The 26,179-nt window shown below is 43.1% G+C and overlaps 1 protein-coding gene across 5 annotated transcripts in view; it reads right to left on the minus strand.

Moving 5' to 3' along the window:
* MTM1 (myotubularin 1) overlaps positions 1–26,179 on the minus strand; it is a 104,137-nt gene that overhangs the window by 71,642 nt on the left and 6,316 nt on the right. The window contains exon 1 of one of the 5 annotated variants that reach the window (XM_032475685.1): positions 21,134–21,223. The exons of 2 other annotated variants lie outside the window; for them this stretch is intronic. The gene's annotated coding sequence lies outside the window, so the exon portion shown is untranslated. Of the gene's footprint in view, positions 1–21,133; positions 21,224–26,179 lie in introns of those variants that run through there. 2 more of the 5 variants (XM_032475686.1, XM_032475684.1) reach the window with 2 other exon arrangements.

Consider the following 26,179-nt stretch of genomic DNA (forward strand, 5'->3'; position numbering starts at 1 on the left):
TGGAAATCAAATTAGCAAGGTTTGACTTAATCCATATTTTCTAGTGAAAGTATATACTTCATTTAAATAAGGCCTATCCATCACCATTCAGAGATAAATGAAACCATCGTGTTCAGAACACACACAATAGCATCCCAATGCAAGGGTTTCGTTAGACCTGCGAAGACTACAGCAACAACAGGAAGCTAAGTGATGCTGCTGCTGTTTTACTCAGCAAAGTTAACGACACAGAGAGATCCATACAAAGTCACTGGTAGTTAAACCACATCCAATTCAGCAAGGGGACTGGAGATGTTTATTGGATCTTTTGGCCAGGCTCATTAAAAGGGCAACCGCTCACCAACAAAACCCAGCATGGAGAATGTGACCATCCCTTGGTACAAAACCTAGAGATTTGATAGCTGTGCGTTGCTGGTCACTGTCCCTAAGGCCTGAGAGAAGTGACAAAGATGTAGATGAGGGTAACCACCAGGATGAAGAGGCGGCGAGATGGCCAGGTGAGAACAATCTTACAAGCTGCACACCTCCAAGGGCAAGGCTGGGGGTCCACTTGGATCATGGCTGTATCCTGGCACAAGAGGACATTCCTATTTGGTGAACAAACGACTGATTACGCTCAAAACACACGCTGCTGTAAAACATCATGACGGTGTGAGTTTGTATATGGCTCACCAAATCCCAGAACACTGGAACAAGGAAACTCCTCCTGAGGCTTGAAAATGAACAATTAAGACAAAATAAGATACTTCTTTCTAGAAAGGGATACTAAGCTTTAAAAACCTGAAGCCATGAAGAGGCAGCACAACCTCAAATTAGAAATAACTTTTTTAAAAGATAAATGGATAACTCAAAAATGAATTACATTCAGACAAAATAGTTGACAAAATAGCCTTGAAAAACCTAACCTTAAGTTCAAATCTAAGCAAAATAACCCATTATTTGCCGAGACAGCAGAATGGATGAGAAGGACTAGATAGAGCAAGTCAGATGTCTTTGCCCTAAAATTATTCTACTGACTAAACAAGATTATATACTTGTGGGATTTTCTTCAGGAAGAGAAAACGTAGTCATGGGATGTTGTAATATTTAAAACATTTTAATAAGGCAACATCTTCAAACACATGTTAAATGATTACTGTCATGTCAACAGAAGACATTTCAAATACAATCGACTCAGTCTTTACCTTTCTTCCTGTTTATAAACAATAAAAGAAAGATGTGTCTTCCTATTTTCTTCAATTCTCATTAAAAATACCCTCCATTTAAAATGAACTATAACAGAGCAAAGTCTTCCTTTCCCCCTCATTATAAACTATGGGATCGAGCTATAACTCACATACTATACAACACACCATTTTCAAGTGAGCAATTTTATGGTTTTTGTTACATCCACAGAGTTGTGCAACCCTCACCACAATCGATTTTAGAATATTTTCATCATCCCCCTCAAAAAAAAAACCCATACCCATTAGTAGTCACTTATCACTCTCCGCTCCCCCAGCCCCCGTCACGAATTTGCTTTGTATCTCTACAGATTGGCCCATTCTGGACATTTTATATAAACAGAATCATATAATATGCAGTCTTTACGCCTAAAGCCCTCATTTTCAGAGTTAGAAATGGCTACTATTAAAAGTTGGATCGAGTACAGATCAGAGAAATCCCAGGGTCCAAGTAACACGGGTTAGTTGCATAATGAGGTTTGCTTTCAAATCTCATCAGTGAACCTCTCTCTGTTGAATGATTCCAAAGGATCCCTGAAATGGACAGAAGTTGGAACAGCGTGACACCGGACATCATAGGCGCTGGACTGACTGTTCAAATCCCAACCCTGCAACTCACTATTTGACCTTGGGCAGGTGATTTCACTTCTCTGGGCTTCAGTTGCTTTTATCTCTATTTTACTGCAGCGTAGTTGGGCAAAATGAAGTAATGAAGAGCTTAAAACAGTGCCTGGTATATTCGCTAACAAGTTATCAGTATAATTTTCAATAATGAAAGGAGAATTACTGATTTGCTGATGCCATAACCGATTCTTCTACAAATTAGTCCTGACCCTATACACACTAGGAAGAAAGTTTACTACTACAGGGATAGCGCATGGCCGGTGGTGACCTGGCTATAAAGCTTCTCTCTAAAAAGTACACGAAGTTGGGGAGGGTACAGCTCAGTGGTAGAGCACATGCCTAGCAAGCACAACATCCTGGGTTCAATCCCCAGTATCTCCATTAAAAAAAAAGCAACCTAATTACCTCCCCACCCCTCAAAAGTATACAGTGCTGTGTGTCAATTAAACGTCAATAAAGCTGTCTTAAACTTATCAACCACGGAAAGTTCATCCATGTCTTCACCTGTGAAACACCTCCGTTGCTTTAAATGGAGTTCAATAATAATTAGGAGCTACAGTAAAGTTTACAAAAGTCATCTACCCTTTTGGTTATAGCGTATTTTGCCCCAAACCCCTAAAGATCAAGCTTTAATCCTTTTTATTTTAAAAAACATTGAATTGGGGCTATCTTGGCTTTAAAGTGAAAATTAAAACTTAATTCCCTATATATATGCTAATTTCCAGACTTTAACCAAAGGGAGATTTCTATCATTTTTGATCCTGAAAAAAACTTTCAGGATGTTATTTAAGCCCAATCCTCTCCCATTACAGAGAAGATGACAGGAAAGCCTAGAGGGGTTGTGATAAGGCCTTGGCCTGAGTCAGTGGCAGGACCAGCTCCAGCCGAGGCCTCCCGACTAACACAGCAGTGTCCTTCCCATCTAGAGAAAACTGCTTCCAAGTGATCTCCATTTTTAAAGAAACCAGGCTGGATGACACTGGTCCCAATTTCAGTAGAGGAGTTATAGACCAGGAAACATAGTTAAGAAAACTCATCTAGGCAAGCAATCTTTGGGGTCCCCAAACCTCTTCAAATAAAGCTACATAAAGGTCACATTATCTAAAACATCAAATTTTAAAGTCACAACATGGTGTCAACTCTGTCTCTCTTTAAATTCAAGACAATTAACCTCAGTGGTCTCATGGTGTCCCCCTCCCTGTGTCTCTTCATCTCTTGTCCCCTTCTCCATCTCCCTCCTCTCTTTCTCTCTCTGCCCCCTCTCTACATCTGTCTCCTCTCCCTACCACTTACCACCCTTCAGGTAACCTGTTGTTACTGTCCACCTCCCCCAACAAAATACAAGCCCCCACCAGAATACAAGTCCCCACCAGATGAGGATTCTGGTCTTTTATTTACTGCTGCATTCACAACACCTGTTACAGTGCCCAGCACCCGGCAGGTACTTAATAGGTATTTGTTTAATGAGGGAAGGAACTGGGCAATAAAGACCTGGCCAAAAAACGTAACTGTTGTTTGTCTAATATTTCCTTTACACCAGAAATTCAAGCAAACTTTAAAAAATGGTAGAACCAACTCTTGGCTAATCAAGGTGTTCAAGGTATGATGGCTCTGGGCAGCAGAATGTGGTGCTTTGAGGCACCACAAAGAACTTGCACCAAAAAGAACTTGCACGCTACCATCCTACGCTACAGACTTTATGATGAGACAGGTACTTCAATTAGGGTACAAAGACTTCTTCCACCACTCCCTTCTCCCAGACCAGGAAAGTGCTCCCCTCTCCGCTATACGTGAAAAACACCTGCAGCAGACATAATTATAAATACTTTCAAATCAATGCGGACCATTTTTACCCTGACTGTAAAGATCTAAAAGCAGTAGAATTAGAAAATAAATCTGACCTCCACCTCATTGGGCCTCGGCAAGCAAAATCTAAACTGTAAGGGGAGCTCAGCTGCCACGGTCACCAATTTGCCATCAATGGCCCTTGATTAGGGGGTTTTCCTGTGCTTTCTGGGTACAAACAGTGACAAAAAGGCACACAGGCCTTCTCTCTGGGTTTTACTCACTGTGCTCCTGCTGGGTGTTGATGTTCAAATGAAGTTTAAGGCCGATCTCTCTCTGGAAGCTCCCTTGAAAGCTGCGGAAACCTACCCAGTCTGCAAACTGACTTCGAAAGCCTGCCAGTGAGCAAGAAGCCGTGCCCAAGCAGCCTCTGAGCCCAGGAATCCAGGTCTTTCTAAGGGAGCTTTCTTTCCTTGCAAGTCTATTTTGAAAAAAAAATGCCAAATATTTAGGGCAGAGCTGCTCAACACTCCCAGACCCAATGCTCCCTTTGTTAAAAGACAAATTGCTATAAATTGGAAGTTCGGGGTTTGCAGATACGCACCGCTATATATAAGATGGGTAAATAGCAAGGTCCTACTGTCCAGCACAGGGAACTATATTCAATACCTTGTAATAGCTTATAATGAAAAAGAATCTGAAAAGGAACATATATAATGTATAACTGAATCACTATACTGTACACCAGAAATTAATAAGACGTTGTAAACCGACTATACTTCAATTTTTTAAAAAAAAAATTTCTGCAAAGCCCCCTTGGGTAGCCTGAAATAAGTCATGGATATTATCAACCTAGCCACAAATTTTAAAAATCATCAGTATAATAGCTGAACTTCAGGGTAAAGGAGAAATAAAAGGATACTGATTTATAATACTGTATTTTTCAATACAAATTACACTGAAAACAAAAACACCCCCCATTTCCAATTTGGCCTCTAGGGGGAGTTTTGCCCCCAATGAGAACCAGTCGCAACCAGAGTTCTGTTCTGCACCTGAATGCCCGGAAACACAGGATGTACAAAATTAACTTATTCTGACTTTCGCATTAGAGTTGCTCTGCCAGTAGGCCACCTAGGAGGCAAGAAAATGAAAAAGATGTGTTGAGGTATCCTTAACCAGAGCCATCTGCACCAAGAGAAAGGTTCACACCCCAGCCATTTTGAGACCAGGTACAATCAATTCAACCTCTACACTTGCTCAGCACACAAACCATCTGCAAGAGGAGTTTAGTCCATTTGTATCCATGTTTCTTTGAACAAGGGTTGCAAATTTTTTCTGCAAAAGGCCAGAGAGTAACTATTTTAGGCCTTGTGGGTCATACAGACTGGGTCATAGCTACTGAACTCTGCACTAAACCAGCATTAAACCAGCCACAGGCAATACGGAAATAAAGGGGTGTGGCTGTCTTCCAGTATGATTGTATTTACAAAAACTGGCTGCCACCCTCTGCCTTACTTTACGCTATTAAAAGAAAGTATTTTCAAACAAATTTTCTGCAGCCGCAGCAAATAACAATCTTGTCCTTTTAAACTAAATTATAAGCTATAAACCTCACCATTCATAGCTTATACCTTTTAAAAATGCACTTTAACCAGCTGCAAAATTGTGTGATATAGCTGAAAATGGGAGGGATTCTGTACTCAGACCAGTTTGGCGTTCAAATCTCAATTTTGTAACTTGATTACTAATAATAGTCATGCGACCTCAGACAAACCGCAGTTTTCTGCCTGTGAAATGGGCATGAAACCACCTACTTCATGGGGCCGTGATAGGGATCGTGTAAAATGCTGGCACAGCAGATGGCAAAACAGAGCCGCTCAAATTCCTGATCCCTTCCTCTTACAAGAGATGTTTTGAAGTCATTCCTCAAAGTGGCGCTAGCACACTTGGCTGGATTTTCATTAACATATACACTGTCTAACACTGATTAACCATTCTGCATACACATTCTCTAAGATAATCCATCCAATCTTGGCAAGGCTCTGAGCAGCCTTAAAGTTTATTCCTGAAGCAGGACCACTTCCATTAAAAAAAAGAAAACACTCAACTCCTTGCCCGGGGAAACTTTCTGCAGGACCCTAACATGCAGACCTGGCCTCTTACCTTTCCTTCTGGCTCAAGCACGTAGAAATACACTAGAGGTCTCAGAGTACATCTAACAGCAGTTGTTCCAAAACAGTACCTGCTGTTAACGTAAGTGGCTTTACTGTCCAAATAGACACATTCAGAACACGTGTGTTACCTCACTTTGTCTCCGCTGCATCATCTCAGGGCTAAAGGGACTTTGTGTTTTGTTTTTTTTTTTAAATTTTGTTTTTCATCGCAGTGCAGTCGATTTACAATGTTAGTTTCAGGTCTATAGCAAAGCAATTCAGTTATACATATAAATACATATATTTTTTCAGATACTTTTCCATTGTAGGTTATTATAAGAAATTGAATATAGTTCTTAAGGGACTTTGTTTTGATGATGCTTCTTTGGAAATTATAAAATGTTAAATACTAATTCATTTAGAAACTCACTCTTTGTATCATTTTGATATTTACTACTCATTTTAAAGATCACAATGTACCTACTTCCACTTCTTTAAATGCGCAAAGACCTTTTGGCTAAAAACTGTAATGCAATTCAGATCCAGTGAAGAATGCATTTTGAATCACATTTTCTAGTGGTTAGTGATGGATTTGAGCTGATCCATTCAGCCTATTACTTGGTCTCCTCATGACAAATAGCACATCTTCAAGGTAGCTGACTGGCTTCAGTGGCATGTGCTGTGGCTACAGGGCAGAATAACTTTAGCAACACTTCATAAACTGAAATTGATATGCGAAATAAACTACTAGAAAAGCCAACTACCATCAGGCTAAGTTTTTTTAATGTAAAAAGGCTACCTAGTAATGACATGACATACATTTAAACACATCATTAAATCCACCAATGGATTTCATAACCATCAAGTACCTGCCAGTAAATAAAGTTTTAAAATAGGAGCAAGATCAAGTTCCCCATCCACCGGCCAACTTCAAAACTCATGAACCCAGCTTATCTGCTCTATGACAAAACTGTATTTTGTGGAAATATTTTCCCCTGTGAGAAACTATTCCCCCAAAGTACATTTTAAATGTATTAGGGAAAAGTACCTTCTTAAGCAAAAGTTAAAAAGGTACTTGTTGAAGGTAAGAGTACACACACATAAAGAGGCACAACTATAATAGTAACAAAGGTGCTGGTTCAGATCATCTTCCTTCCCATCGCCCTTCTGCCTGGGCATTACTGACGATTCCTCCAACTGTAATCAGTGGTGGAGGGGGAGGGACAGAAAGGAACTGAAGGCAGATGTGCAGCTTCTAGAAAAACAAAGAGAAGAGAAAAGGCTGGAGATGATAACCTGCTATTTGGACCAACTCCTCCAGGCACTTTCACTGAGAGGAGAAGCAGGTGCTTTCTCGGCACTGGGTCCTTCATCACCTGTTTCAAGATAGAGGAAGCTTTCCCCCATGTACACACCTGTGTACACACACACCTCATTTCTCTGTATTTTGTACAAATTTCTTTTTTTTAATTGAAGTATAGTTGGTTTACAAATGTTGTGTTAATTTCTAGTGTACAGCATAGTGACTCAGTCGTACATATATATTCCTTTTCATATTCTTTTCCATTATAGGCTATTACATGATATTGAATATAGTTCCCTGTGCTGTACAGTAGGACCTTGCTGTTTATCTATTTTACATATAGTAGTGTGTATCTACAAATCCAGAACTCCTAATTTATCCCTCCCACCCTGCTATAAAAATTTCTAACGTATCATTTCTCATGCTGTACTGTGCTTACCTATCCCTTGACATTTTGTGTCTCTCCATTAGATCTGCGCTTCCTAAGGCCATGAGCTGGTTCCCGGTGCAGTACCGCACAGAACAGCTCGGGCCTTCAGTCAATGAGTAAGTGAATGCAGTTCCATCCTTGTAACCCTGCACAACTCTGAAGACGTCAGTCTTTAGGCATTAAAGGTGCTCCAGATAGATTGGCAGACACTAACTACTATTTATAAAACAGATAAACAACAAGTTTCTTTCATATAGCACAGGGAACTATATTCAATATCTTGTAGTAACCTATAATGAAAAATATGAAAAGGAATATATGTATGTATATATATGACTGAAACATGATGCTGTCCACCAGAAATTGACACATTATAAACTGACTAGACTTCAATAAAAAAATTAAAACATACATAAATAAAATAAATAAGGCTCTCCACCCTGCCTCCTGAGGGCTGATCTTTGTGTTGATAACTCCTTTGCACATCCGTATAATTTTCTACATATGTATACTTCCCCAAATAATATGTTGATTTTGCATGGTTTTGAACTTCTATATGGAAGTAGAATCATTACACATTCTTATGGCCTCTTCTCTTCTCACACAGCACTGTTGTGAGAGCCATCAGTGTGGGTGTGTGGAGCTGTACTCTGTTCATTCCCCCTGCCGCATAGCAGCCCACTGCTCCACACTCGGTTTTCCACTCTTCTCAGTGGTCTCGTGAACAGGCTCCAGGTTTCACTACTACAATCAGTACTGCAAAGAATGGCTGCCCATTCCCTGAGATAGGTCTTCAAGAAGCTAGCAACTGAGTTAGGGAGATGAATAAATATATGACAAGTTAAGTAGTAATAAAGACAATAATACAGGTGATACTATACAATTAAAACAAAAGAGAACGTCTGCTCATGGATAAAGATCATGGCTTCCATTTACTGATTTTCTGCTGTGTGTCAAGCATCGTTCTAAGCACAGATGAACTCATTCAGTCCTGCTAACTTTATAAGGCAACTACTAGTACTCTCTTCAAATGAAAACACACAACCCTGAGGAACAGGAAGGTTAAACATATCTACTAAGAACTCTCAAAGTTACAGTTCAAACCCAGGCAGTCTGGCCCTCTTACGCAGTATACCCACGAACAGGTATCTGTCACTCTAATTCTCTAATTGATGATCAAATTTTAAAAATGAAAACATTATGCCTCCTGCTTACACAGGTCAATAAAAAACTTTACTTTTGGAATTTCATCTGTATGTAATAAAATCTGATGGTCATTAAAAAATAACACTAGCCTTCAGTTTAAGGATGAGTAAAACATAGTGACTTCCCTCCCACCCCCCAAATCCATGTCTGTGAGGCACTGAGCCAATGTACTCCTTCTTGTTTGACTGCAATAGTACTTTGTGTCATAGAAGAGTCTTTTCAAACTATATTAAAAAGGACAAATTTTAATAAGGGTTAAAATGCCTATCAGAGCATATGTGGCTAGATGGCTTATTTTACAAAGTGTTCCGTGTTGATGGTGTGTGCTTATTCCAGCAACACTGTCACAATTCAAAGTATTCTTTCAACTCTTTTGAAACTGCTTTTAGAACATAAAGCTACGTAAGACATCATCTCATGAAGTTTACCATATCTCAATTCTTAAAGAACAATGCTTCCCACAGCATGAACATCCACTCTCTTTAATAGATGGGCCTCAAAATAATTTTGATCTAAAGCCAAATGGCAAGTTCTTACTCAGACAGTGGACTCTGTTGAGGATATTCTGTAAAAGGTGCCACGGTCTCTGAAGGGAATTCCAAAGAAGAGCTCAGAAAACGGGCTGCATAAGTATGATTTGGTGCTGCCCGTCCCTTCTCTACACGTGCTAGAAGCAAAAGCAGCAAGTGAGGTTTCTGAATGTTGCCAGGGCCTCCCAATTGTTCAAAATGCTGGGCTTGATACATCTTAATTAGTCCTAATTTACAAGAGCAGGGTGACCTTCAAGATTAACAGATCAGCAGCAAGACTAGTCGCCTGCCCAGGAGGTAGTTTGCCAAGGTAGTTAATGGAGTATCCAAAGGTAATCTCCAAAGACTGGCTTCATTAGAAGCCTCGGAGTTTCAGAAAGAGCAAGACTTGCAGTGACCTGGTGTACGGACAACAGCTATCTTCCTACCTGGGGCAGTCACCTATTATTCCAGCCACAAATACAAGTGGCCAGCTATCCCTGCTACACATGTGTGTGCACACACGAACAGTTCTAGAACTTGACACTACCAGCAGGGAAGAAGTTTTCATAGATGTGGAAGAAATAATCTAAGAGAAAAGACAGAAATAAAAAAGGCAAGAAGATGAAGAGAAACCAAAACCAGTGTCAAAAGAATGGCAAAGAAAGAAGATGAAGAAATACCAGTACCATACCAATGACACGTATGAATCTGACACAGAATTGCCACGGCCTTTGAAGGAGCAATAGTCAACCTTCCTTATCCATGGATGCAGAATCCATGGATATGGAGGACTGACTACGGGACTTGAGCACCCACAGATTCTGGTAACCACAATGGGTCCTGGAACCAATCCCCTGTGGATACCAAGGGACAATTGTATATGCTGCTCCATAAAAAAATAAAAGGAATTCTCAACCTCCAGATGGAAATTCTGTTATCAACACTAGAAGGAAAAGCTCGGTACTGGTGGTTGATAATAGGTATGAATGTGGTGATATGTAGAGTCAACAGGGCTATTCATGAGGTATACTATCTTCCTGAAGATTATATCTGAGACATAGTTTATATAAACATAATTCAACATCTAATGATGATTTTTAAAAATCTCAGCAAACTAGGAATAGTTAAGGTCACCTATGAAAAACCTATAGCTAACATCTACTTAATGGTAAAAGATGCAGTGCTTTCCCACTGAAGTCTGAGAACAAAGCAAGGATGGTTTCTCTTATTGCTTGCCTTCAATATATTTTAGAGATCCTAGCAACTTTAATAAGATAAGAAAAAGAAAGAAAAGACATAACATAATGGAAGGAAGAATTAAAATTGTATTTACAGATGACATGATCATATATGTAAAATATCCTAAGAATATTACAGAAAAAAACTACTAGAACTAGTAAATAAATTTTGTAAGTTTGCATGATACACAAGGGCAACATAAAAAATTGTATTTGTATCATTAGCAATGTATAATGAACACTGAAGTATAAAAATATCTCCATAATATAAAAAAATTAAATATTTAGGGATACATTTAACAAAATGAGTACAAGATCCATGCACTGAAAAATATAAAACACTGCTGAGAAAAATTAAATAAGATGAGGTTAATTAATGTTCAAGGATTGGAAGTCTCAATATTGTTATGATGTCAATACTGATCCATAGATTTAATGCAATCTCTATCAAATCTCAGTGGATTTTGTCATAGAAATTGACGAGATGATTATGAAATTTATATGGAAAAGCAAAGGACCAAGAATAGCCAAAATAATCTGGGGGTACAGATAAAAAAGAACAAAGTTGGAGTACTTCCACTACCCAATTTCCAAACTTACTGTAATGCCTCAGTCAATCAAGACTGTGTGGTTCTGGCATAAGATTAGACATAAAGATCAATGGAACAGAATGGAGTCCAGAATTAGGCTCATCTTTGGGAGGTCCTAGAAATGGTCGATTGATTTGGTACCAACAAAGGTACCAAGGTGATTCAATGGAAAAAGGATAGTCTTTTCCACAAATCATGCTGGAACAATCTGATGTCCATATGGAAATAAGTGAATCTTGACCTTCACTTCATACAATATACAAAATTAACTTGAAATGAGGCACGTAAGTATTACTTTTATACTGTTGCATAATAAACTTAGTAGCTGTAAACAACACACATTAATTATCTCACAGTTTGTGTGGGTCCTGGGACAGGAGTCTGGGCATGTCTTAGCTGGATCCTCTGCTCAAGGTCTCAGAAGGCTGTAAACTCAAGGGAAGGGGATTACACAGGGTATGAAAATGGGGGGTGGGCAGAAATCGGGTGGGGGGGGCACCTTAGTGTCTGTATGCCAAAATAGGTCTAAACACTTACCATATGACCCAGGAATCCCGCTCCTGGGCATATATCCAGAAGGAACCCTACTTCAGGATGACACCTGCACCCCAATGTTCATAGCAGCATTATTTACAATAGCCAAGACATGGAAACAGCCTAAATGTCCTTCAACAGATGACTGGATAAAGAAGATGTGGTATATTTATACAATGGAATACTACTCAGCCATAAAAACTGACAACATAATGCCATTTGCAGCAACATGGATGCTCCTGGAGAATGTCATTCTAAGTGAAGTAAGCCAGAAGGAGAAAGAAAAATACCATATGAGATCGCTCATATGTGGAATCTAAAAAAAAAAAACAGCAAACAAAGCATAAATACAAAACAGAAATAGACTCACAGACATAGAATATAAACTTGTGGTTGCCAAGGGGGCAGAGGGGTGGGAAGAGATAGACTGGGATTTCAAAATTGCAGAATAGATAAACAAGATTATACTGTATAACACAGGGAAATACATACAAGATCTTATGGTAGCTCAGAGAAAAAAAATGTGACAATGAATATACACATGTTCATGTATAACTGAAAAATTGTGCTCTACACTGGAATTTGACACATTGTAATATGATTATAAATCAATAAAAAATGTTTAAAAAATATGTCTAAACATAAGAGTTAAAACTGCAAAAGTCTAAAATGAGTTAAAACTGCAAAAGTCTAAAATGAGACACAGGGGGAAATCTTTGTGAACTCAGGTTAAGCAAAGGTTTCTTAGAATAAACTACAAGCATAAACTACAAGAGGCAAAAAAAAAAAAACCAATACACTGGACTTCATCAAAGTTAAATATCTTTGCTCTTTCAAAGGCACAGTTAAGAAAAATGAAAGGGTAAATCACAGTTTGGGAGAAAGGACTTGCAAATTGCCTAACAAAGGCCTTGTATCCAAAATATACAAAGAACTCTTAGAACTTAATAAGACAGGCATTCCAATAAGAAACAGGGAAAAGATTTGAGTGGATACTTCATCAAAGAAGATATACAAATGGCCAATAAGCACATGAAGACATATTCGGCCATCATTAGTCATTAGGAATATGCAAACGAAAACCACAGTGAGCTACTATTACACAGCCACTAGACAGGCTTCAATTTAACAAGACAGACAATAACAAGTGTTAGTGAGAACCTGGCCCAAGTAGAACTCTCATACTTTACTTTGTCAGTGGGATGGAAATGCAAAATGGCACAGGCACTTTGGAAAATAGTTTGACAGTTTCTTGTAAAGTTAAACATACACGAAGCAGCTGGCCCAGCAACGCCACACCTAAGTATTTACGCGAGACAAATAAGAACATGAGTTGACACAAAGACCTGTAAGCAATGTTCATAGCAGCTTCAGTCATAATGGCCAAAAAATAGAATTAACCCAAAGGATCATCAATTAGCAAATGAACAAATTATGGTATAGCCATATTATCTATTAGTACTTAGCAACAGAAAGTCACCAACCGATGCTACATGATGAGTGAGGAAACATAGATGAATATAAAAAGCATTACGCTAAGTGAAAGAGGCCAACCACAAAATGCTATTTATATAAACCTACCCTCAACACATTTCAAAGAGCTGCTAGTATTCAGACGACATTCTGTAGCCATCATGCTATTAAGTCAGAAATCAGCTTGAAAGATACCTAGAAAATGTATTTGTGAATTAAAAATAAACTTCGAAACTCACAGATGAATGAAATAATCAAAATGGAAATGAGACTATATTAGCACTAAATAACAACAACTAAAAAACTAAATAATAATAAAAACATGTTTTGAAACATCCAAGCAGCAAAATAAATCCAAAGAAAGAAGGAAGGAGATAATGAAGAGAACAGTGATTTCTGGGGCATATTTTAAGTGAAAAAAAGCAAGAGGCTGGATAATGTATATAGTATGCTTTTTTGATATAAGAAAAGGGAGGAAATGCAACACACACACACACACACGCACACTAGCTCAAATTTGCGGAAGAAGAAACACAGATGAACTGAAAACTAGTCATATTGATTGGAGTGGCTGGCGGAAACAGCACGCCTGGCAGGAGACAGGGTGAAAGCAAGGCTTTTCGGACTACACCTTGATACAAATTTGACTTTAAAATCATATAAAGTTTCATTAACATTAATCGAAAAGAAGCTTGAGAATATAATTATGCTCATTCATTTCCACATATTGACAAACCTCATACTGCATAACCACAATGGACAAATCTTTGGCAAGACAAATCAAGAAAAAAATGAGAGAAGGCACAAATAAACAACATGAAGATTTAAGGATGAAAAGACAGACATAACTACAGATACAGCAGAAATTAACTGGTAGTTCAAACTCTTCCCACAGCAAAAGCACCAGACCCTGGGGGGCTCTGGGGCAAGTTTTACTAAACATTCAAGGAACAGATAACTCCAATTTTATACAAACTTCCAGGAAAAGGGAATACTCTCACTCACTTTACAAGGCTAGCAAACGATACTAAACTAGAAAAGACAGTACAGGAAAAGAAAATTAAAGCCTAATCTCACTCACAAATATCCATGTAAAAATCCTGAAGACAATATTACCAAACAAATCCAGCAGTAAGAAATGCATTGACGCCAGCAGTGCAAACCTGGTTAATGCTACCAAGCTATATTAGCAAATCCCTTAAAACAGCCCATCGCGTTAACAAGCTTAAAGAGGGGGAAAAACATATTTTTGTAAAGGCAGAAAGGGGGCTGATAAAATTCAACATCCATTTGTGCACCAGAGGTGTGCCTACTCGGAACCTAAAGTCAACATAATACTTTGTGGTGGAGTATGGAAAACATCGTGCCTTCTCAAGATCAGATCCTGGGCCCCACCCTAAACCTACTGAATCAGAAACTCCAGGCTGGCTGCCAGCGAACTTGGAGTTTGGGGAAACGCCCTCAGGTGATTCTGGAGCACAGGCTCCTCCAGTCGGAGCGCGGCCACCACGCCAGCATCCACCAGCATCTGCGTCACCTGGGAGAGGAGGGCTCTCCACCCTGGCCGGCCCGGTCCCCCTGAGTCAGAATCTGTACTTCAGCCTTAAGACTGGGTGGTTCGCGGTGCAGCAAAGCCAGGGACAGCTGCTCTGGGGCTGGGCGGCAGGCCAGAACCACCTGGAACACTTTTCAAAAATGCAGATGTCTGATCTCCCCCTGAGATCAAAGAAATTGGAATGTCTGGGTGGGGCCCAGGCAGCAGGTCGTTAAAGCTCCCCAGGTGATTCTAATGAGCAGCCAGCGTGGTAAACCACTCGCTGGTCTGCAAGGTCTGCAGCGCCAGGAAACCTCCATCCGGGCCTCCGGGTCCTTTCCGCTGAGCCAGAGGAGAGGCCTTCCCTGAGTCCTTTGAAGATGCCCCTAAGAAAGAAGCTGGCATTTCACACGTCTACCAATGGTGACTTCTTAATATGGCTTACCAAGCTAAAATCCAGAAAAGAACTCTCTGAAACAAAGTGAGGATGTTGTGAGGATTCACAGGAGAAGGATGGACTAGCCCTGGGCAAAGGGCTTGGCGTGGTCACACTGCACGTTAACGGAAGTTATTACCCGGGCAGCCTGTGGCACTAACTGCTCCTCCGGCATTGACAGCAAATCTGATGACATCATCAGCAAATCAAGGCCAAAACGCATCTCTCAAAGCTGCGCTGTCCAACACTGGAGCCACCGGTACATGGAGCCCCTGAACGCTTGAAATATGGCTAGTGCAAACTGAGGCGTGCTATAAACGTAAAATGCCTGCTGGATTTCGACCACTTAGTACAAAACAGGGAAGGGGGACAGCTCACTAATTATTACACTGATTACATGCTGAAATGATAAAATTTTGGCCATGTTGGGTTGAATAATATATTTTATAAAAATTGATTTCCTCTGTCTCTTTTTTATGTGGCTACCAGGAAAACGGTTGCACGTGTGGCTTGAATTATTATTCTAATGAACAGCGTGGTCCCAAAGGATTGGGAAGCGAGGACATAAAGGCTACTTACATTAACCTTCTCAAACTTTCACTTACATACAGATCACCTGGGGGTCTTGTGAGACTGCAGATTCTGGTTGTGTGGGTCTGGGGGGAGGGGAAGCTAAGATTCTGCATTTTGTCTAAGATCACAGGCAGGGGCACCAGGACAATTTTATCAACAAGGAAAAACTGTTTCGTAGCATGGAAGTGATGGGACACTCTGGAGAAAAGATCACGTCATTTCAGAGTTGATAATAGTGAAGAAAAGAACAGCCAGCAAGGTGATACTCAGCCTCAACCTAAAAAAAAAAATCAGTTACGTCTCACAGCAAGGGCTACAGAGAGGTGAGGGCCAACTCCGACTGCCCTCTGTCTAGGAGTGCGGCAGGGGCGCCCACTTTCTCTGCCAGCTCCGGAACCACTGATGTGTGCAAAGACATCTCAGGACCAGGAAGCTCCAAATGGAATCTTGACTGGGGTTTCTTATATCCCATCAGGGTCAACGGTAGTGCCCTCCAGGAGTCTCACTGGAACCAAGTGCAAACTTTTCTCACTGTGACGCACAGACAGAGCTGACCCGGCCTGGACCGGGTCACTGCTGCGCAGGTGCACCTCTGATTCCAGTTAAACAGCTGGGGCCGACTTCAGGCTGCTGGAATGAACCCTGACAGCCCAGTCCCCATTCTCCCAAGTCCCCACCTAAGTCATCTCAGGGCCATAAAGGAACTTGAGGGTCACGCAAGGGCATTTCAAGCTACATCACCTGATGCTAAGAATCCCGTTTATGAGCCACCTCTGCCTCAAGAGTTCCCATGGAGGAAGCGAGACACCCTGGGAAACAAACAGTGCTTCCTTCTCACAAAACGCTCAAGTACCAGATAGCAACACATAACAATTATCACGAGCTAACAAAAGGGCACCACGGTGTTGCTGAGGTCTGTAGGCCAGGGTAGGAGAGCTGAATGAGTTACCAACAAGTTACTTTTATTTTTACTTTCATTTATTGTCCTTCGACTTCCCTTAGCCCCGCCCACCCCCAAACACATCAACAAACAAAGCAACAATGAACCTAAACTCAAACTGCACGTGAGGACAGTCCAAAATTCCAGAAGCTGGGAAGAAAGGGGTGGGAAACCAACATGTGGGACCTCTCCCACCACTGGACTCAAAGAACTGCCTTATTAATTTGCTAATCGACCATGGAAAGACAGGCCAAGCATGAACTCTGATGCATCTTGTACTCGGAATATGGTCTCCGGACATAGAACAGAATGGTGAAATGAACATACCCAAACAATTCTAAGCTATGCCCCCTTGTCCAGTGCAAATCAAAGAACATTTCCTAAATGTCTATTGCGTGGAGAGGGCCCTGTGAGGTTTCACCTGCCCGGAAACACATCTCCAACCTCAGCCCTCTTTATCACAAGCTTGGAAGATGAAAAAAAAAGAATGCTGAGAGACCCAGGTGTTACATATCACGACAAAGAGTCAGGGAACAGTGACACTAAACTAACATTAGTACATGAAATTTCAAAGAGCTACTTATTGCATCTGTTGCAGGATATTGAGAAACAAATTCAAGTAGAAAGAGCACTTGGCACCCATCCTGTTTGAACAAGGAAGGCCAGATGGACCTGGAGAGCTATCAGGTCCCTGGATTTCTGCTCATCCTAAACCCAGGGGTGGAGGAACTCAGCAGGGCCTCAAGCTGCATGGAGGAGCCAACGTAAGGTGTTCACCTGAAAAAGGAAAGACTTCCATTCTGAGACACTGCAGAAAAGGCAGGCACTATTCCCTGATGCAGTAACCGTCTTGCTGTCACCCTGTGCTTGTTGGTTATCCAGTACCATCATTTCAGCAATAAACAAAATGGAAGCTCGTAGGTGTACCAGTGGCTTCAGGTCCATTTGAGAGAGGCAATAAAACACTGGCATATTTCACTGCTGACAGAAGAGGGAGGGAGGGGCAGAGAGGCCATGCCTACAGCTATGGAGGAGAGGAGCCAAGAACAGGAAGGATGCTGCCCTCTCACACCAGCTCTCCAAATAGCGACGACTTATATAACACACAGGTGCAATAATAATAATAATAATAATAATAATAATAATAATAATAATAATAATACATATTTGATCCCTGAAGAGCTCTGGGAGCCTGGTCGCGCAGGTTGTCTTCGCTCTAGCTTACAAACAGAAGAGCCATCAGCAGAGGTGCAATGACTTGTCCAGTATCAGGGAGTGAAGAAGGGACTTTCTACCACCTCCCACAGACACGAGGGTCCTTGACCACTCCTTGCTCCTTGGACAGAAAAAGAAAGCACTAGTGCCCGATGCCAATTTTCTAAAGAGATGCCTGCCACATTCTTAAAAAGTAAAGGATGAGACTGTCCTGGTGGTCCTGTGGAAAAATACACTGTAGACATTCAACACCAGAAGCCACCCTCCGACTATAAGTAACTTCTGACTCCAAACAGTAAAGACAACTTAGCTCTACAAGAACTGTGCACAGGGCCACCAGTGTCACCTGAAACTAAAAGCTGGAGTCAACAATGAAATGCAGAGAAATGGCTAGAACATCATGCTTACTGGATTTCCAAAAGTTTATTAGGACATGGCTAGAATCACTTTTTTTCTTTAAGAGAGTTCAAAAAAAGAAAGAAAGAAAGAAAGAAAGAGTTCCAGATAGCTCAAGTCAATAAGTTAACATTTCTTGACTGCCTATTATGCACAAGATGCTACTGTAAGCACTTATGTCAGTCCTGCCAACAACCCTTGGATGAAGGTAATATTAATAACTTCATTTTACAGATAAAGAAGCTGAGGCTCGGAGGTAAGGAACTTGCCCAAAGTTACACAGGTAATATTAAAGCCAGGATTCAAACCCTGAGTCAACACCTTATTGGCAAAAGACAGCCCCTGTCCCCTCATCTGCCAAATAGGAATAATGAACTGAGAAACTAGAAAACTAAGAAAGCAGAACTTGAAAGAGGTCAGAAACAGGGAAGGGAAATTACTAGTGAGTAATGAAAACAACCTCTTATTCTTTTATAAAATTGAAAAAACTTTAGAAATAACGAGAAACTCTGCGCTTTTGAAATCCTTGGCCACCAGTTCAAAATGTCGCCTAAGCCTTGAAGAGGCTCCACTTTTCTCCTTATTTTTGGAGCCCTCAGTAAGAGCAAGAACCACATGTTCTTTCCGTGGTTTTTAAAGTAACTACATTTTGTTAATCCTCCTTTCATTTTGGAACAAAGAACACTGGAGTATTTTTTCTAACTTCAATGATTTTTCAGAACCGGGAAAAATGAAAAAGAAAATTGCTTGGAAGCCACTGAACACCCAGAATAGGAAAGAAACTGAAAAGCTAGTAAGTAGATGAATTTTATAGGAAGCTATCACTAACGCATTTTATTGGTACTCTTGCTCTTGGGAACTTGGGTGCTTCTTTACTCTAGAGCTAATTCCAAACTGAACTAGTTTCTTTACAAACCACACAACACAAGTATTGAGGATCCCCTAGGATGGCAGGTTCCCAGCATGCAGGAAGAGAACTCCTTGGGTCAGGTAGCCCACAGACAGGAGACACTGGCATGAAATCTACACCCAACCCTGACCTCAGTCCGCAGGGCCTTCTGTAGCTGGAGTGAGGCAGCGACTGAGACAGCAAGGGATTCAGAGACCACCCCTCTAGGTGTTTGGAAGCATGTAGGGGGGTGGGGAATGCAAGTAAAAATGAGGCTGTGACGAACTTATCCTCCAAGAGGCGATCGCCGGAGAAGTGATGATGCCATAGAATCTCCTTGATTCAGACAGATTTCCTTTTGGATTTGGTTATTTGCTTTCACGGAGCAGCAGCTGACTGCCTAACACTAGCAACTCAAAGTAATACCCAACTCCCTCTCAATCATGCCGGCCTGTTAGCTGGTCATCGCTAAGCTTCAGAGCTCTATTCTTCCAGTGATCATCTCTACTGGCAAACATATCATTGTTTACTTTTTTATTGTCTGCTTCCCCACACAGAAGCTCTGTAAGGCAGGGGCCTCATCAGTGGTGCTGTCTGCTGTCTTCCCCATGCTCAGGACGCTGCTGGCACACTATGGGCCTTCTGAGTTCAATGAATGAAGCCACTGACAGCTTGATAAATACAAGTTAGAACTTTAAGGTGAGGAGACCAATCATTTAATAATCATTCTAGAATCTAAAAGCCCCTATGAATAAGTGGACTCCGCTTTCAATTACCCCAGGAAGCTGCTACACACTGGTAGTACCTCTGGTTTGAACCTACTCCATGCTGTGGCATCTCTCAAGGGTCAGTTTGGTTTTGTGAAACAGCCAAAAGTTCAGAGTCAAAGTTGGTGAATAGGTGATCGTGCCCAGTATATATGCTGGGTGAAAGGAAAACATGTCTATAAATTAAGAAGCCTGATGGTCTTATTTGGCTGGTAAATGGTTCTGAAGGTAATTCAAAATGGTTTGAACTACAGCAAAATCGCTGGCTCAGTCTCTAGACTCTTGGGTGGATACTTTACCAGGAACATAACTGAGCTGTGATTTTAAAAACTACCCAGGCTAGACAGATGCTGAGATGCCCCCAGAAACCTGACTTGTGATAACGGCTTTGCCATTGAGTTGTCACTTTAGTTAACCTCTTAGGGCCTTAGCTTCCCTATCGGGGAAACAAGTGAACTATATAAACTTAAAGGTCCCGTCAATTCTAACATGCCATGATTCCATCTTTGTGAAGGTCTAGTTTGTCTCTGTAACAACCAGTCACAATCCACTTCACTTCACAGTTTGCATGCGTCTATAAGGCCCATAATATAATTTTTGCATCAGATTCATTTCATATTTGCTTAGGCAAAAACTAAAATTAGTTTTCACTTCCTGAGCGCAGCAAGACAGTTAAGGGAGGCAACCCGGCAAAGGGCGCTTGCTCGTGCCTGTGCAGACTTCCGACTGCGTATCAGGGAACTAACCGTTCCCTCCTCAGACCTTCCCTCAACTGTTGCAAAAGCAGATAAACCTCCCTGCGTGACAAAGAAACACTGGCCCAGAGCGCCGATGGGGTCTTCGCCGCAGGACCCACGAGGGATGCGGCAGGCACTCACCCCGCCCGGAGGGCCAGGGCAAGGACTAGCTGCGGCGCGTCGCCGGGGAGGCAGGGCGGCCGCCCGGCCCGCTCGCCGCCCCGGGACGGGGAAGCAAAGTCCGGGCAGCGGCCCGCGACGCCCCTACTCCCTCACTCCCCGGCCCGCCGGCCCGATTCCTGTCCCGACCTTCGCCCGCCGCCGGCCCGGGACCTTGGGCGAGGAGAACGGGGGAAGCCGGAGGCACCTGCCTGCTGCTCCGCGGCCCCAGCCCTGGCCGGCGGGGACAGCGAAGGCACTCGGGCTAACCCCCCCGGCCCACTCCCGCGGGTGCTGCGAGGCCTCGCGGGACCTGCCAGCCAGGGGGGGGTCCCAACTTCCTCCTCCCGGCCCCACCACCACGGGTCCCCGAAGCGCCAGGCTCGGAGCCAGGCCAGCCGCGAGCGCGAACCCACCTCGGGGTCCGGGCGCCACCGCCGTTGCCAGGCTGCTCGGCTCCGGGGCCCCGCTCCGCCCCCTCCAGGGCCCGCCCCCTGCGGCCTCCCCGCCCCTGGCCACCGCCCGCCGCCCTCCTCCGCGCGCCGGCTGGTGGCGGCGCATCACGTGCCAGGGGCGGGGCGCCGGCCGAGCCTGGGGAGCCGCTCCGAGGGGTGGGGCTCTTCGCCGGGGAGGCTTCTGGGAAGCCCTCCTTGCCGGGTCCGGCGCGTGGAGGCAGCTGGGAGTTGTAGGTCTGAGTACGGTGCCGGGAATGGGCAGGACCTAGATGCTAGCGGCCACCACTGTTAAGGGAAGTTGGAGTAGGTGCCGAGCGGAGGCCGCTGGGAAGTGTAGTCCCAGAATTTTCTGCGTCTCACTGTTTTTCTCCAATAAAGGGGAAATCCAGAGGGAAAACTTCTCTAGATAAAACTTTAGCGGCTGTTACGAAATTGAGCTATTTTGGAGTTCACAGGGTTGGCTGCGTGAAGTTGAGATACTATAAGGGAATAAGAAATTTCACTGACTGTGGTGTCCTTCATGCTGTGCCAGCACCTTTCCAAGAACTCTCCTGAGACTTAGTGAAAGGAAACATTTCAGGACAAAGTTCCTTCTACTTTTTTGAGGTTTCGGGCATGCGATCATTAACTCAGTAAAAAGAGAGGAAAAGAAAAAATAGACAACTTCAGAAAGAGAATTCAATGTGTAATAAAAAATACTCATAGACTATCTGTAATATTCCTTGTGCTGCATTAAAATTATACATGAGCAATTCAGTTAATGATGGTAAACAGAATTACGTTAACATGAACTTTTTTCCTCTTATATTTGTTATTACTCCAGCATCTAAAAACAGCTGTTTACATGATACTAGTATATGTATGTGTGTAAATAATTGTATATCATATATACACACACACATATTAACCCTATTGAAGAGTCAAGACTTCTCATCTGAGTCACAAGGCCCTTGAGACCCCAACCTCGCCTACTTTTCAGCCACTTCTCCCAAAGTGCCTCTTCTCTCCACTCCAAATTCTGGTCTAGTCACAGGGAACATCTTTCTATTCTCTGGATGCACCAGGTTCTTTCCTCCCTCCAGCCCCTTACACGAGTTGATCCTTTCTCCTGGATTAGCCAGACTCCTAGAAAGCCAGCAGAATAGCACTTGCTCCAGGCTAGGCAGAATTAGAAGCTTCCCCTCTCTCCTAGAGCCCTTCTCAGAGCACTGATGTCATCATTTGCTTACGTCTGCCCTATCAACTCCCTTCCCCAGACTGTGAACTTCTTTGAATCATATTCACTTTTGTACCGAATTTCAAAGAGTGCTCAGTAAATGCTTCTTGATTGTATGCATGGTGTGCCACTGAGGCTCCCTGGTGGGCCACTGAAAAACTAGATTCCTGAATCTGTGAGTCTTAGAGCAGAGGAAGAGAGGGACCTGTGGTTGGACAGAGGGAGGGCAGTGGCTGGATGGGAGACCTTGGATACAGTAGGCACTGTGTTCAAGGATGAGGCTGTAAATGGGGGCGGGGGGGGGTGACAGGGTACAGAACAGGGACACTCGTCATCCTAAGGAGGTAGTTACTGAAGGTTTCTCCACCACCTCCAACCTAGGTCCAGCCCTGGCCCGGCCCCAGCTCCAGAAGGAGGCAACCCAAGCAGGAAAGGCCTGTAGGGAAGACCAGTCTCTGGTCTGTGACATGGAGACAGAGACTTCTGCCCTGCCTGCCTCGCAGCGTAGGTATGGGATCCAGCAGGGAAGAGAGATGAAAGCACTTTGAAAACTGTAAAGGCTGAACCCTACAGAAGACTTCCCACCCTGCCCTTAGCGAGGTGGCGGTGTTCTTGATCAAGTCATGCCCTCCCTCAGGCTGGGGCTGCCATTCATGGTTCAAAGTATATGTGTGAGTGTCTGTTGGGGGTTCTTCAGGCTTCCTTGTGTCTTACACACACACACACACACACACACAAATGAGGGCTCCTGCACAAGAGGGAGGAGGCAGCAGGAGACGTGACATAAGGCTGCTTCTCCGATAACCTTTCTGGGTGGGACATCCTGCCCCCATCCCCATCACAGTCCGCCTGCTTTTGCTAAGGCAGACAGAAGGTGCCTATTTTCTGGGGCTCCATCCGGTTCTCCCAAGTTGCAGGGAGTAAAGCAGGCAGAACCAGGAGGGGCCTATACCCTTGGCCTGGCTAGGTGTCCCCTCAGCCCCACCCCCAGCCTCCTGGGGCAGAAGCAGCCCTGAGAAAGGAAGTGGCCCGGACCCTACTTCTCTCCCTTAGTACTCACTACAAGGGCCCTGGCGCTGGTGCTCTGACCCCTGGTCCACGCCCCTGCCTCGGCTTGATGCAGGCTGGAGACTGCCACCACCTGGTCGCGCCAGGTTCGCTCTGTTAAACCTGGAGTGGAGGAAGGTGGACAAAAGGGAAGAGCATCCTTCTAAAGGAGAAAGCTGAAGACAGAAGTGGTTGGAAATGAAAACTTAAAAAAAATGTTTTTTTGTATTTTTTAATGGAGGTACTGGGGATTGAACCCAGGACCTCGTGCATGTTACGCATGTGCTCTACCACTGAGCTCTACTCTCCCCCCAAAACTTTTCAATGTAGCTGCAGGGCACTGGGCAGAAAGTGCCTGGAGTCAGGAAACCAGGACTCCAGTTCCAGCAATTCTATAGACAAGCCGTTAGCCTTGGGAAGGTCACTTCACGTCTCTGGTTATTAGCTGCTTCCTGTGAAAAAAGGAGTCAAGTGCTGCTTCCCAGGGTCATTGTGTCCTAATACAGCAAAGAGAGAGGCAAGTGCGGTGTATAGTGTGTCAAGGGAGCAGTGCTCCCGAGCTGCCAGGTGGGCTGATGGGAAGAGAGGTGGGAGAGGGCGGGGATAAGCCCCTGAGCATTGGCACGAAGCCACTGGGCTCAAATTCTAGCTCTTCCATTTGTTAGGTGTGTGACTTGGGGCAAGAATATCTCTTTGAACCTGGATTTCCTCATCTATGAAATGGGGATATTAATACCTGCTTCATAAGCTTGTTTTGCAAAATAAACACATGAGTGCCCAAGACTAACTTCTGCTTCTAAAAGAACCCCCAAGTCCTTTTGCCTCCCTCCTCCCCACCCGGGCCCTTTGTTTAAAATGTAGCCTCAGCAGATTGGTACATCCACTTTGGTCTGGCAGCGATTTATAAAGTTAAATGTGCACACAACCAAGCAATACCACGCCTAGGTATTTATCCAAGACACATACAAACTCATGTTTATAAAAGCCTTGTATTCAAATATTCATAGTAGCCTTTTAAAAATAACAGTCAAAAAGATAAGAAATCTCAAATTCCCATCAACCGGTGAATGGTTAAACAGTGATATGTCCATATGATGGAATACTACTCAGAAATAAAAAGGAAGAACCACTGATATGTGGTACAACATGAATGACTGTCAAAAATATTATGCTAAATAGAATAAATAATATGCAGAATGTTATATACTGTATGATTATATTACATTTGGGTAAAGGAAAAACTTTAGTGACAGAAAGCAGATTTATGGTGACTGGGGCCAGAGGTGTGGGAAGGGGACTGACTGCCAGGGAGCAAAGAAGGAAGTTTTGGGGGTGATGGAAATGTTCTCTGTTTTGACTGTGATGGTGATTATGTGACTGTATACAATTCCCCAAACTCATTAAACTCTAAGCACGAACTAGGTGAATTTCATTATAGAGAAATCATACTTCAATAAAGTTGAGGTTAAAGGGGGTGGGGGAGTGGCTTCAGCTCTGGGCCCTGAGGCTGCCCACAATTGCTCATCTCTCTGCTTGGTTGGTTGGTTGGTTGCTTTTAAGAGGCCCAGGGTCCTGAAGGGGAGAGGGCGGTGAAGTTTGCCCTACACATACCAAGGGTGTGCTACAAGACAAAAACTTGGGTGGGGCCAGGAAAGAGCCCTCCCTGGGAGAAGATGGTGGCCCAGCTCCATCAGGGTGGGGCCAGGAGTGCTTACCTGGATGGAGGAGGCTTGGGAGCTGAGTCTGGACAGAAAGAGCATGACACGGGCCCCAGGGACAAGAAATTTCCCCCACCTTCTTTCTGGGAATTGCCAGTGACCTGTGGCACACACAGAAGGACTCCAGAATCCTGTGGGGGTCAACCTGGATCCTGAGCTCACATGCAGACAGGGGTGCTCTTTCTGATGTTTTCCTTCCAGTTTCTTGTGGAACTCAGTGTTGAGTGGGGGCCTCCTTGGAGAGGCCCTGTGGGTCAGCAGGGTCTATTTTCCCAGGTGCTAGGTGGAAGTTTGAGCCAAGGAATGGGACATGAAAACACTTAACACACAGAGAGAAACCCAGATTTTTTTGTCCCAGGGCCTCTTGGACACCAAGGCCAGAAACGCAGGGATTATTGTTATGACATCACAAAGTTTCCAAGGGCCAGCCCTGTTTGTCTCCTTCATCCTTAGGCAAATAGAGGGTGTTCAGGATGGCTTTGAGGTTTCGTCCACAAGCATCCTGGTGAGAAAATTGCCCCAGGCCCCAGTCAGATCCCACATCAAAACAAAGCCCCTTGGAGGAAAGGCCAACTTCCAAGATACCCTCCCTCTGCCCCCAATGATGAGTTTTATTTCAAAATCTCAGTGTCGTACGCTAAAAATTTTTTGAGGAAGTAAGCCCCATGAGGAACTATTTTATGATACATTCAAGTGCGTTTTATTCAAAACAGATTTTTAAAAAGCACTTTATCTTTTCATTTGAAAGGGCTGGCCTGATTCATGCTGAGGTGAATAGCATGCTACTTTCCAAACACTGAAGGGTTTGGAGACCCAAGATTAAAATTGAATGAGAATATATGAGGAAGGGAGAAATGAAAGAGGGAAAACATGAATGTCAGCAAATATTTCCTGAACCCGAATGAAATTCTGTTATTTACGATGAACTCATGGAGAAGAATAAAATACTTAGGAATAGACTTAACCAAGGAAGTGAGAGACTTGTACACTGAAAACTATAAAATGTTGCTGAAAAAATTAAGGACA

Source organism: Camelus ferus, chromosome X (assembly GCF_009834535.1).
Source record: "Camelus ferus isolate YT-003-E chromosome X, BCGSAC_Cfer_1.0, whole genome shotgun sequence".
In the NCBI taxonomy this organism is placed as follows: Eukaryota; Metazoa; Chordata; class Mammalia; order Artiodactyla; family Camelidae; genus Camelus; species Camelus ferus.